General features: G+C 47.9%; 1 non-coding gene across 1 annotated transcript; it reads right to left on the reverse strand.

The window, feature by feature from the left end:
• Positions 1–7,349: 7,349 nt before the first annotated feature.
• Positions 7,350–7,431, reverse strand: TRNAS-GCU. Its single transcript has one exon. It is a non-coding gene; the product is annotated as a tRNA-Ser (tRNA).
• Between the last annotated feature and the right edge of the window lie 5,003 nt (positions 7,432–12,434).

Here is a 12,434-nt window from a genome sequence, read left to right on the forward strand (position 1 = left end):
CTCACCTATGCCAAAAAAACTCTGCCCACCTAATACCCAATGCTAGAAAAACTTCCTGTGCCTTGCTGTTCCTCCCAAGATAAATGTGTCTGCAGATCTCACCTCCATTGCCTACTAGGGTTGAGCTGAACACCTCCGGTTCGGTTTGCAGCAGAAAATGCGAACAGGCAAAAAAATTGTTTGAACACGTGAACACCATTAAAGTCTATCGGAAACTAACGTGAAAATCAAAAGTGCTAATTTTAACCACTTCCTTACTGGGCACATATACCCCTTCCTGACCAGGTGAAATTTCAGCTTGTGGCACTGCGTCACTTTAACTGACAATTGCGCGGTCGTGCGACGTGGCTCCCAAACAAAATTTACATCCTTTTTTCCCCAAAAATAGAGCTTTCTTTTGGTGGTATTTGATCGCCTCTGCGGTTTTTATTTTTTGCGCTATAAACAAAAATAGAGCGACAATTTTGAAAAAAAAACAATATTTTTTACTTGTTGCTATAATAAATAGCCCAATTTTTTTTAAAAAACATTTTTTTTTCTCAGTCTAGGCGATACGTATTCTTCTACATATTTTTGGGAAAAAAATAAAAATAAAAAAAATCGCAAGAAGCGTCTGGTTTGCGCAAAAGTTATTGCGCTTACAAAATAGGGGACAGAATTATTCATTTTTTTTTTACTACTAATGGCGGCGGTCAGCATTTTTTTCGTGACTGCGACATTATGGCGGACACATCGGACACTTTTGACACATTTTTGGCGCCATTCACATTTATACAGCGATCAGTGCTATAAATATGCACTAATTACTGTATAAATGTGACTGGCATTGAAGGGGTTAACACTAGGGGGTGAGGAAGAGGTTAAATATGTACCCTAAATTGTGTTCTAACTGTAGGTGGAGGGGGGGGTGACTGGGGGAGGTGACCGATCTATGTCCCTATGTACAAGGGACACAGATCGGTCTCCTCTCTCCCCTGACAGGACATGGATCTCTGTGTTTACACACAGAGCTCCACGTCTTGTCCCTGTAGCCGCCGATCCCGAGTCCCTGGCGGACATCACGGCCGCCAGGCACTCGCATCGGCATCTTAGCGATGCGGCGAGCACGCGGGTGCCGCCGCCGGATGTGCGCCCTCGCCGCTGGATGCGCGCGCAGGCCCTAAAAACACGGCCTGTTAGAGATTCAGAACCACCCCGCGGCCGTATAAAGTCGTACGCCCGTCGGGTAGTGGTTAAAGGTTAATATGCAAGTTATTGCCATAAAAAGTGTTTGGGGGACCTGGGTCCTGCCCCAGGGGACATGTATCCATGCAAAAAAAAAAAATTTTTTTTTTTTTCAGAAGCAGTGATTTTAATAATGCTTAAAATGAAACAATAAAAGTAAAATATTCCATTAAATTTTGTGCCTGGGGGGGTGTCTATAGTATTCCTGTAAAGTGGCGCATTTTTCCCATGTTTAGAACAGTCCCTGCACAAAATGAGATTTCTAAAGGAAAAAACGTAATTTAAAACTACTCGCGGCTATAATGAATTGTCGGGTCCCAGCCATACAGATAAAAGTCACTGAAAAAAACAGCATTATTCCCCCTCCAGTCTATTGCCAGGCCCTTTGGGTCTGGTATGAATATTAAGGGGAACCCCGAACCAAAATTAAAAGAAAAATGCGTTGGGGTCCCCCAAATTTCATACCAGACCCTTCATGTCTGGTATGGATTTTAAGGGGAACCCGATGACCCTCAAAAATCCATAGCAGACCCTTATCCGAGCATGCAACCTGAAAGGCCTGCAGGAAAAGAGGGGGGATGAGAGATCGCCCTCCCTGAACCGCACCAGGCCACATGCCCTCAACATGGGGAGGATGTCCCCATGTTGATGGGGACAAGGGCCTCATCCCCACAACTCTTGCTCGGTGGTAGGGATGAGCCAAATACCCCCGGTTCGGTTTGCACCAGAACCTGCAAACGGGCCGAAAGTTTACGCGAACTTTAGAACCCTGTTAAAGTCTATGGGATTCGAACATTTAAAATCAAAAGTGCTAATTTTAAAGGCTAATATGCAAGTTATTGTCCTAAAAAGGGTCTGGGGACCCGGGTCCTGCCCCAGGGGACATGTATCGATGCAAAAAAAAGTTTTGAAAACACCCGTTTTTTTCCGGGAGCAATGATTTTAATGATGCTTAAAGTGAAAAAAAGGTGAAATATTCCTTTAAATATCGTACCTGCTGGGTGTCTATAGTATGCCTGTGAAGTGGCAGGTGTTTCAGGTGTTTAGAACTGTCCCTGCACAAAATGACATTTCTATAGGAAAAAAAGTCATTTAACCACTTCAGCTCCGGACCATATTGCTGCTCAATGACCGGGCCACTTTTTGTGGGAGCGCCGGCCCTGCTTGTGGCTGCAGATTAAAAAATTGTCTGAACGCATCGGTCAGACGGCCACCTTCTCCACTGTTCCTTCTTTGACTGACCGAAGCCTCAGGAGAGGAGAGGTGCAGCCAGGTGGAGAGGAGAGGTGCAGCCAGGTGGAGAGGTGCAGCCAGGTGGAGAGGAGAGGAGAGGTGCAGCCAGGTGGAGAGGTGCAGCCAGGTGGAGAGGAGAGGAGAGGTGCAGCCAGGTGGAGAGAAGAGGTGCAGCCAGGTGGAGAGGAGAGGATAGGTGCAGCCAGGTGGAGAGGAGAGGTGCAGCCAGGTGGAGATGAGAGGAGAGGTGCAGCCAGGTGGAAAGGAGAGGTGCAGCCAGGTGGAGAGGAGAGGTGCAGCCAGGTGGAAAGGAGGGTTGCAGCCAGGTGGAGAGGAGAGGTGCAGCCAGGTGGAAAGGAGAGGTGCAGCCAGGTGGAAAGGAGAGGTGCAGCAAGGTGGAGAGGGCCAGCCAGGTGGAGAGGAGAGGTGCAGCCAGGAGGAGAGGACCAGCCAGGTGGAGAGGAGAGGTGCAGCCAGGTGGAGAGGAGAGGTGCAGCCAGGTGGAAAGGAGGGTTGCAGCCAGGTGGAGAGGAGAGGTGCAGCCAGGTGGATAGGAGAGGTGCAGCCAGGTGGAAAGGAGAGGTGCAGCCAGGTGGAGAGGGCCAGCCAGGTGGAGAGGAGAGGTGCAGCCAGGAGGAGAGGACCAGCCAGGTGGAGAGGAGAGGTGCAGCCAGGAGGAGAGGAGAGGTGCAGCCAGGCGGAGAGGAGAGGAGAGGTTCAGCCAGGTGGAGAGAAGAGGTGCAGCCAGGTGGAGAGGAGAGGAGAGGTGCAGCCAGATGGAGAGGAGAGGTGCAGCCAGATGGACAGGAGAGGTGCAGCCAGGTGGAGAGGAGAGATGCAGCCAGGTGGAGAGGAGAGGAGAGGTGCAGCCAGGTGGAAAGGAGAGGTGCAGCCAGGTGAAGAGAAGAGGTGCAGCGAGGTGGAGAGGAAAGGTGCAGCCAGGTGGAGAGGAGAGGTGCAGCCAAATGGAAAGGAGAGGTGCAGCCAGGTGGAGAGGAGAGGTGCAGCCAGGTGGAGAGGACCAGCCAGGTGGAAAGGAGAGGTGCAGCCAGGTGGAGAGGAGAGGTGCAGCCAGGTGGAAAGGAGGGTTGCAGCCAGGTGGAGAGGAGAGGTGCAGCCAGGTGGAAAGGAGAGGTGCAGCCAGGTGGAAAGGAGAGGTGCAGCAAGGTGGAGAGGGCCAGCCAGGTGGAGAGGAGAGGTGCAGCCAGGAGGAGAGGACCAGCCAGGTGGAGAGGAGAGGTGCAGCCAGGTGGAGAGGAGAGGTGCAGCCAGGTGGAAAGGAGGGTTGCAGCCAGGTGGAGAGGAGAGGTGCAGCCAGGTGGATAGGAGAGGTGCAGCCAGGTGGAAAGGAGAGGTGCAGCCAGGTGGAGAGGGCCAGCCAGGTGGAGAGGAGAGGTGCAGCCAGGAGGAGAGGACCAGCCAGGTGGAGAGGAGAGGTGCAGCCAGGAGGAGAGGAGAGGTGCAGCCAGGCGGAGAGGAGAGGAGAGGTTCAGCCAGGTGGAGAGAAGAGGTGCAGCCAGGTGGAGAGGAGAGGAGAGGTGCAGCCAGGTGGAGAGGCGAGGTTCAGCCAGGTGGAGAGGAGAGGAGAGGTGCAGCCAGGTGGAGAGGAGAGGAGAGGTGCAGCCAGGTGGAGAGGAGAGGTGTAGCCAGGTGAAGAGGAGGGGGGTGCAGCCAGGTGGACAGCAGAGGAGAAGTGCAGCCAGGTGGACAGCAGAGGAGGGGTGCAGCCAGGTGGACAGCAGAGGGAAAGTGCAGCTAGGTGGACAGCAGAGGGAAAGTGCAGCCAGGTGGACAGCAGAGGGAAAGTGCAGCCAAGTGGACAGCAGAGGGAAAGTGCAGCCAGGTGGACAGCAGAGGGAAAGTGCAGCCAAGTGGACAGCAGAGGGGGGTGCAGCGTGGTGGAGGGAGAATATAGCAAAGTGGACAGCTAGGTGGATGGATGGAGCCAAGTGGAGAGGGTCACACACCAGTGATAAGATCATCCCCAGCGCTTCCCCCACCACCTGACAAGTTCCTACCTTGGAGCACTTATTTCCATCTCCCTCCACATGTCACAGTCAGGCAGCGGGCGGCAGTAGTTAGTATCACCAGTCACGCACGGCCCCTGGTGGCTGGGTAAGCTGCAGGAGCAGCTTTGCTTTGGGCTCCACACCCCTCCAGGACAAGTGGCTTTGTGGCCTCGGCCCAGCGTGTGGCCAGTCTGGGCCTGGGTGGATCCATTCTGGGTGTCTATGCACAATGCCGCCCGCCCTGCTCCTCCAATGGTTGCACATCACCCAGGGAGGGAGGCGGGGCGGGCAGAGAGCTGACACCCACGGCTGCTGCTGCCTGCTGGACATCAGCATGGTCACCTCTGGCTTAGTCCGGCGAAGGGGAAGATCAGTCTGCTTCTTCTCCCTGCCTAGTCACTCTGCAGCCAGCCATATAGAGCCCTTCCGCTACACTCCGCATCAGTCACCATAAGCTGAGGAGGAACCGATCTTCTGGAGGGGACCCAGCAGCTGGGGCAGCGCTCCCTGGCGGCAGTGCGCTCTAGGCGGCTGCCTAGTTCGCCTAGTAGGAGCGCCGGCCCTGCTTGTGGCTGCAGATTAAAAAATTGTCTGAACGCATAGGTCAGACGGCCACCTTCTCCACTGTTCCTTCTTTGACTGACCGAAGCCTCAGCAACACATTGTCCAGGACCAGGATTTTGTAACCTCCCAGTCTCTGGGAATGCGTTGCACAGGACATTCTGCAAGGCCTCCCAAAGATGTTTCATCTTCTGCTCCCTTTGCGACAGCAAGATAAGGTCCGCAACCTTACTCTTGTAACGTGGATCAAGGAGGGTTGCCAGCCAGTAATGATCCCTCTCCTTGATACCACGAATACGAGGATCCTTCTGCAGGCTTTGCAAGATCAGGGAGGTCATGCAGCGTAGGTTTGCTAAGGCATTCGGTCTGGAGTCCTCTGGGTCACTCAGGACGACAGGATCCGCAGCCACCTCATCCCAGCCACGTACAAGTCCATGGGTTTCTTGGGACTGTAATTGATCCCTTGAAGACTGCTGCTGATGCTAAGTGCTAGGCTCCACCTCCATGCTGACACAATGCTCCTTCTCCTCGTCCTCTTCCTGTGTGATAGGCGGGACAGCAGGAACACTATCTGGATAAAGGGGGCCTTGAGAGGTAAGGAAGTCCTCCTCTTCCTCCCTCTGTTCTGCCTCAAGTGCCCTGTCCATTATTCTACACAGCGTGTGCTCCAACAGGTGGATAAGAGGGACAGTGTCACTAATGCATGCACTGTCACTGCTCACCATCCTCGTGGCCTCCTCCAATGGTGACAGGACCGTGCATGCATCCCTGATCATGTCCCACTGGCGTGGGGAAAAAAACAAGCTCACCTGACCCTGTCCTGGTGCCATATTGGCACAGATACTCATTGATGGCCCTCTCTTGCGTGTGCAGCCGCTGCAGCATGGCCAGCGTAAAGTTCCACCTGGTTAACATGTCACAGATTAGGCGGTTCTTGGGCAGGTTGTATTCCTTTTGGAGGTCAGCCAGCCGAGCACTGGCATTATATGACCGTCGGAAATGCACACAGAGATTCCTGGCCTGCTTTAAGAACCGCTGCACCACCAAGTTAAGGACGTGAGCTAAACAGTGCACATGGGTCAGTTGTCCCTGTCGGAGGGCGGAGAGGAGGTTGGTGCCATTGTCGCAAACCACCATTCCTGGCTTAAAGGAGTTGTAAAGGAAAAACATTTTTGCCTAAAATTAATGTCTGCAAGGTAGACAGACAGAATAGTGTAATGTTCTGTTAAAAAAAAAGTATATACCTATTAAATTCCTTCATCTATATCACCTCCGGCATTCTAGTTTCTGTTCTCTCATTCACTTCCTGGTTTGCATCACTCGTTCATCTAAGAATTACATTTCCCAGTATGAATTGTGACACGCCCATTAATTCACAGCTCCTTGAAGTGTCTAACACGTAGAGAGCGTCCTGCCACACAGATGTAGTTCCCAGGAGGGGTTGAGCACGTTACTGACCACCGCAGTAAAGCCTCCCATCACGGCGGTCAGTAAAATCAGACAAGCAGGAAGTGAACAGAACAGAGAAGAAACAGAGCCACTTCTGAGCAAAAACGAACAATGAGGAAGTGAAAAGAGGAATGTCTGCAGGTAAAGGATGCTTATTATGAAAAAAAATATTTCCTTTACAACCCCTTTAAGCTGATGTGGCATCAACCGCCTTTGAGCCTGCCCCTGCAGAGCTGACAGAACCTCTGCCCCAGTGTGGCTCCTGTCCCCCAAGCACACCAGCTTTTTTGCATTGATACATGTCCCCTGGGGCAGGACCCAGGTCCCCAAACACTTTTTATGACAATAACTTGCATAATAAACTTTAAAATTAGCATAGACTTTTAAAGGGTGTTTTGTGGTTTTCGAATTTGCCGCGAACACCCAAAATTGTTCGCTATTCGGAGAACAGGCGAACATCGGGCTTATCCCTTTTGCCTACAGTGGGATCCTAGTGTGACCACATCATTCTTGCATAGAGCAGAAGCTGTGAAAGAAGATATCATGTTAGGTTAAAATGATATAGGCAGCTATGCTTTATTCTAGCGGTGGCAAACCTTGGCCCCCAGATGTTTTGGAACTACATTTCCAATGATGCTCAACTACATCTGGGGTGCCAAGGTTCGCCACCACTGCTCTAGTCTATTGCCAGGATTTTTTGGTGCCACTCAATCGGTTAAATGGTTTAATGCCCCATTAATACTTGTGAATGGGATTGATTGCTATTACCAGTGGGAGACTCTTCAGGGTCTTCCAAGAATAGCTGTGGCAGGAAGACATTCAAAACAATCGCATGTGGTACTAAATCTGGCCCAAAGGATGAAGAAAATGCTGCGACGAGGATGGGATTCGAACCCACGCGTGCAGAGCACAATGGATTAGCAGTCCATCGCCTTAACCACTCGGCCACCTCGTCATCTTAAGTTGTTTGTTCAACCTGTCAACAGGAAAGCAATACTAACTTTTATGTAAATCCAAGATGTAACATCACAGGGTTTGTTGGCCAAAGAATAAGTACATGCTTATATGATGCTTATATGATGATGTTCTAAAAGGAAATGACTGAATTCCCTTATTTGACCAGTATTTCACATAAGGGTCATCCATTGAAGTGTGTGCTCCCCTCATGGGAGAGGGCTGCTGTCATTATGCATTTTATAACGTAGTAAGTAGTCCTTTTAATCTCTTGTTACCAATTTACCAACACACCAATTTACCAACATATACCAATCAAAATATACGAGGGGTCTTCAAAAGATTTTCGCACTTTTTTTATACATAATACAATTTAAAAAAGTGCAGAAACCTTTTGAAGAACCCTCGTAACAAATAGAAGCCAGTAACAGGCCAAACCCAGCCAAGTCACTCAACGATTGGATTTCCTATTACTCATCACAAAAATGTTATTTGTTACAAGAGCAGTTAAAGGATCACTAAAGGAAAAAAAATTTGGGCTGAAATGACTGTTTACAGGGTATAGAGACATAAAAGTTAACTGATTCCTTTTAAAAATGATTAAAAATAGATTAAATTCAATCATATAATGTGCCTGTAGTTTCACTTTCGTTTTTAAACTGGTTTCATGTTTATGTGAAGTAAAGAGACCCACAAAACAAAAACAAACAAATCCAGGGCAGTGTTTTGTTTTTAAAATGAATCTGATTGGTTCTGTTAAGTTTTAGACACACAGTAATGACAGCTTAGACCACCGTGAAAAGCTCCCAGTATGATGGTTATAAGGAGCCAGACAACCAGGAAGTGTGGAGATCAGAGCAGTTTTACAGCAACATCAAAGCAAAAACGAGCATGAAACCAGTACTGCAGTAAGGTAAAGGAAGCTATTTAGCTAAAAAAAATTCCTTTAGTGACCCTTTAAGCTTACTTGCCTTGAAGGGAAGGTAAGAAGCTAAAACTGGCAGATAGTCCATTGTGGACTTGAAATAGCACTTTAACACTAAACTCCTTTGACCACTTGCCGACCAGCGCATGACTATATACTTTGACACAATGGCTCGGCTGGACATAAGAGCATACAGGTACATCCCCTTTAAGATGCGGCATTGTGGGCACGCGCCCGCCCGCCGCAAGCTCAGTGAGTGTGACCGCGGGTCCCATGATCACATCAGTACTTACATCAGCATTTCCCTAGTGACAAGGACACTGATCACCGCTCCATGTGATCAGGAGCTGTGATCACTGTTGTGTCACACGTAGCCCACCCCCCACAGTTAGAACACATCCCTAGGACACACTTAGCTACTGGTTAACCCCTTCACTGCCATTGTCATTTACACAGTAATCAATGCATTTTTATAGCACTGATCGCTGTATAAATGACAATGGTCCCAAAATGGCGTCAAAAGTGTCCGATGTGTGCGCCATAATGTCGCAGTCATGATAAAAATCGATGATCGCCACCATTACTAGTAAAAAAAATATTATTAATAAAAATGCCATAAAACTATCGACTATTTTATAGATGCTATAACTTTTGCACAAACCAATCAATAAATGCTTATTGCATTTTTTTACCAAAAATATGTAGAAAATTGAATTTTTTTCAAAAATTTACGCTCTTTTTTGTATATAGCGCAAAAAATAAAAACCGCAGAGGTGATCAAATGCCGCCAAAAGAAAGCTCTGTTTGTGGGAAAAAAGGAAGTAAATTTTGTTTGGGAGCCACGTCACATGGCCGCGCAATTCTCAGTTAAATCGACGCAGTGCCGAATCGCAAAAAGTGCTCTGGTCTTTGGGCAGCCAAATGGTCCGGACCCATCATTTCACAACTTCTGAATTGTCCTGAACTAGCACCTCCCATCTCAGCTTCTTACCTACCTTTCATTCTCTGTAATGTCTTCTTCTTGGTCAAACCTTTTTTGCACTAGCCACGCCTACGCAAAGTGTCCATACAGGGCTATCCCAGATGCTGGAGTAACTTCCCAGAATGTCCCAAGCCTATAGAAGATGTATTTGACACAAAAGACATTCATACAATTTGTTTAAGTGTATTTTTTTTATTGTAAGGCTTTTATTTCTTAAAGGGGTTGTAAAGGAAAAAAATGTTTTCCCTAAATAGCTTCCTTTACCTTAGTGCAGTCCTCCTTCACTTACCTCATCCTTCGATTTAGATTTTTAAATGTCCTTATTTCTTCTGAGAAATCCTCACTTCCTGTTCTTCTGTCTGTAACTACACACCGTAATGCGTGAACGCAGAATAAGGTGTGGAGAAAGCCTCTTGAGGGGGAGGGGGCGAGCAGGAGTGTCAGGACGCCCACTAACAGCTCCTTTCTCTATCTGCAAAGTAGAGAGCGTCCTGACTTGCCTGCTCACCCCCTCCCCCCTCAAGAGGCTTTCTCCACACCAGGGAGAAAGCCTTGCATTATGGTGTGTAGTTACAGACAGAAGAACAGGAAGTGAGGATTTCTCAGAAGAAATAAGGACATTTAAAATCGAAGGATGAGGTAAGTGAAGGAGGACTGCACTAAGGTAAAGGAAGCTATTTAGGGGAAACATTTTTTTCCTTTACAACCCCTTTAATGTTACTTTACTGGAGGGATTTTCTCTTGCTTCTTGTCCCTAGGACACCTGGAAAAATAATGTGGAGGTGGGGAGATTACATTTGGCATCAACTGAAACCAGAAGCTCTAACCCTTTGTTCTACTAAAAATATGCTTTTGGTTTTGTGTGTTTCATTGGCGATACTTATCAAGACTTTCTGTTCTGATGGGAAGTGACAGAAGATCTGTCCAAAGGGGACAACAATGGCAATAAAATCCTGAAAGAGTTTCTAACTTTTCCTCTGTTGTGGAAATTTTATGAATATGTATTTAATATGTATTGTCATAGTGTCTCCGAGTGTTAGTACTCCCGCAACCTGCTCTAAAGAGCTGACTGGGGCAGACTGACACTGATTGAGTCCCATCTGGTAGTTCTCTGAACAACGCAGAATAAGGATTCATACCAGCGCCAGTAATAGAAGAGCTTTTGAATTGTCGTGGTCAGGAAGAGCGTCCATGTTTAAAAGCCATGTGGCTTCCTTTGTCTAGCTTCCAGGTACAGGAGACAGGAAAAACATACACGCTGTCCCTTGCCCAGACACACCCATAAGACTCCCCTAGCCATTATTCCTTGGTTGTTTGTATAAACTCATTCTGTGAGGTAATTTCCTGTGTGGAGGTCATTTCCTGTGTGGAGGTCATTTCCTGTGCGGAGGTCTTTTGCTGTAATGTAATTTCCCATGGAGGAAGCAATTGGCTGTTGGAGCCATCACTTCCTGTTTGTCATTGCTCTTGTTGTGTTTGAATAAAAACCAAGTGCAGTGCTGGGGAGAGGCGCAAAAGAGAATGATGCTGAGAACGTAAGCTGTGGTTATGTCTGTTTACTTGGGGATAAAAGGGAAATAGAGTGATAGGTAAGATGCATTATACCGTTAGACTCAATGGGCCAGATTCACATAGATTAGCGGATCTTTAGATCCGCGTAATCTATGTGATTTACGATCCGCCGGCGCACTTTTGCGAGGCTAGTGCAGTATTCACAAAGCACTTACCTCCAAACTTGCGCCGGCGGATCGTAACTCCCCCGGCGGAATTCAAATTCCGTGGCTAGGGGAAGTCTACAATTTAAATCAGGCGCGTTCCCGCGCCGATTTAACTGCGCATGCGCCGCCGGCGAAATTTCTCAGTGCGCATGCTCCAAATGATGACGCTAGGACGTCATTGTTTTCGGCGGCAACGTAAATTCCGGCCATCCGTATTCCCGACCGACTTACGCAAACGACGTAAAAAATTTGAAACTCGGCGCGGGAACGGCGGCCATACTTAACATTAGCTACCCCTCATATAGCAGGGGTAACTATCCGCCGGAAAAAGCCAAACGCAAACAACGTAAAAAAAAAGCGACGAGCGGGCGTTCGTTACTGAATCGGCGGTTCTCCTCATTTGCATATCCGACGCGTAAAAAACCGAGGCGACACCTAGCGGCCGGCGGGAGATTGCAGCCTAAGATCCGACAGTGTAAGTCACTTACACCAGTCGCATCTAAGGGAGATCTATGCGTAACTGACTCTTATGAATCAGTCGCATAGATCCGAACGTCGGATCTCAGAGATACGACGGCGTATCAGGAGATACGCCGTCGTATCTCTTTGTGAATCTGGCCCAGTGTGTGCTTATTGGCACAGGAGATATGGTTTACCCACAGCGTATAGCCATATTTTCATGACACTTCATCCTGTCCAAATTATGAAAAAAGTTGATCTTCAAAGCCGAAAACCCAGACAAAACAGAAAATATCCCCCCAAAAAAGCTATACGTATTTTTTCTTGAATCTTGGTGTGCTTTGTGTATTTCTTCCAGATCTGTGCCAGTGTAAGCTTCCTGTAATAAAGACGCTCACTGCTGCTCTCTCTCCTTGTGCAAGATGACTGGTCTTGTTTCCACCCCTCCTGTCGTTTTCTCCAGGCAGCCTGTAGTGGGTGTGGCCTGCTGGGCCCCTCTCACAGCTCTGCTCTCTACACAGACATGTATAACACAGTGAACACTACTACATTTACAAGATCTGGGTGCACACAAAGTAAATGTTTGTTCGCTATGGAGGAATATATTTAAATTATTGTGTTTGTGTCTGGACTTGATCTTTAAACTTTATTGTACTTGTTTAAAAAAAGGATCACACCCAGAACCTTAATATATCATTTAGAACTAAAATCACACAGGCGAGTGATTGTTATTGAACAAACATGCTTGTGTTTTCGGAAGGTATTGGCACACTTCCCTGTGCTGACAGTAGGTAGACATGTTACAATAAGTTGCGTTGCTACCATGTGTCTATATCTTGACAATACTTATTCAAATAAGCAAGACTAACTGGAAGCTGGTTGACTAGCTCAAACTGGTTCTGCAACATAATTAAAAAAAA

This window comes from Rana temporaria, chromosome 3 (genome assembly GCF_905171775.1).
Source record: "Rana temporaria chromosome 3, aRanTem1.1, whole genome shotgun sequence".
Lineage (NCBI taxonomy): Eukaryota > Metazoa > Chordata > Amphibia > Anura > Ranidae > Rana > Rana temporaria.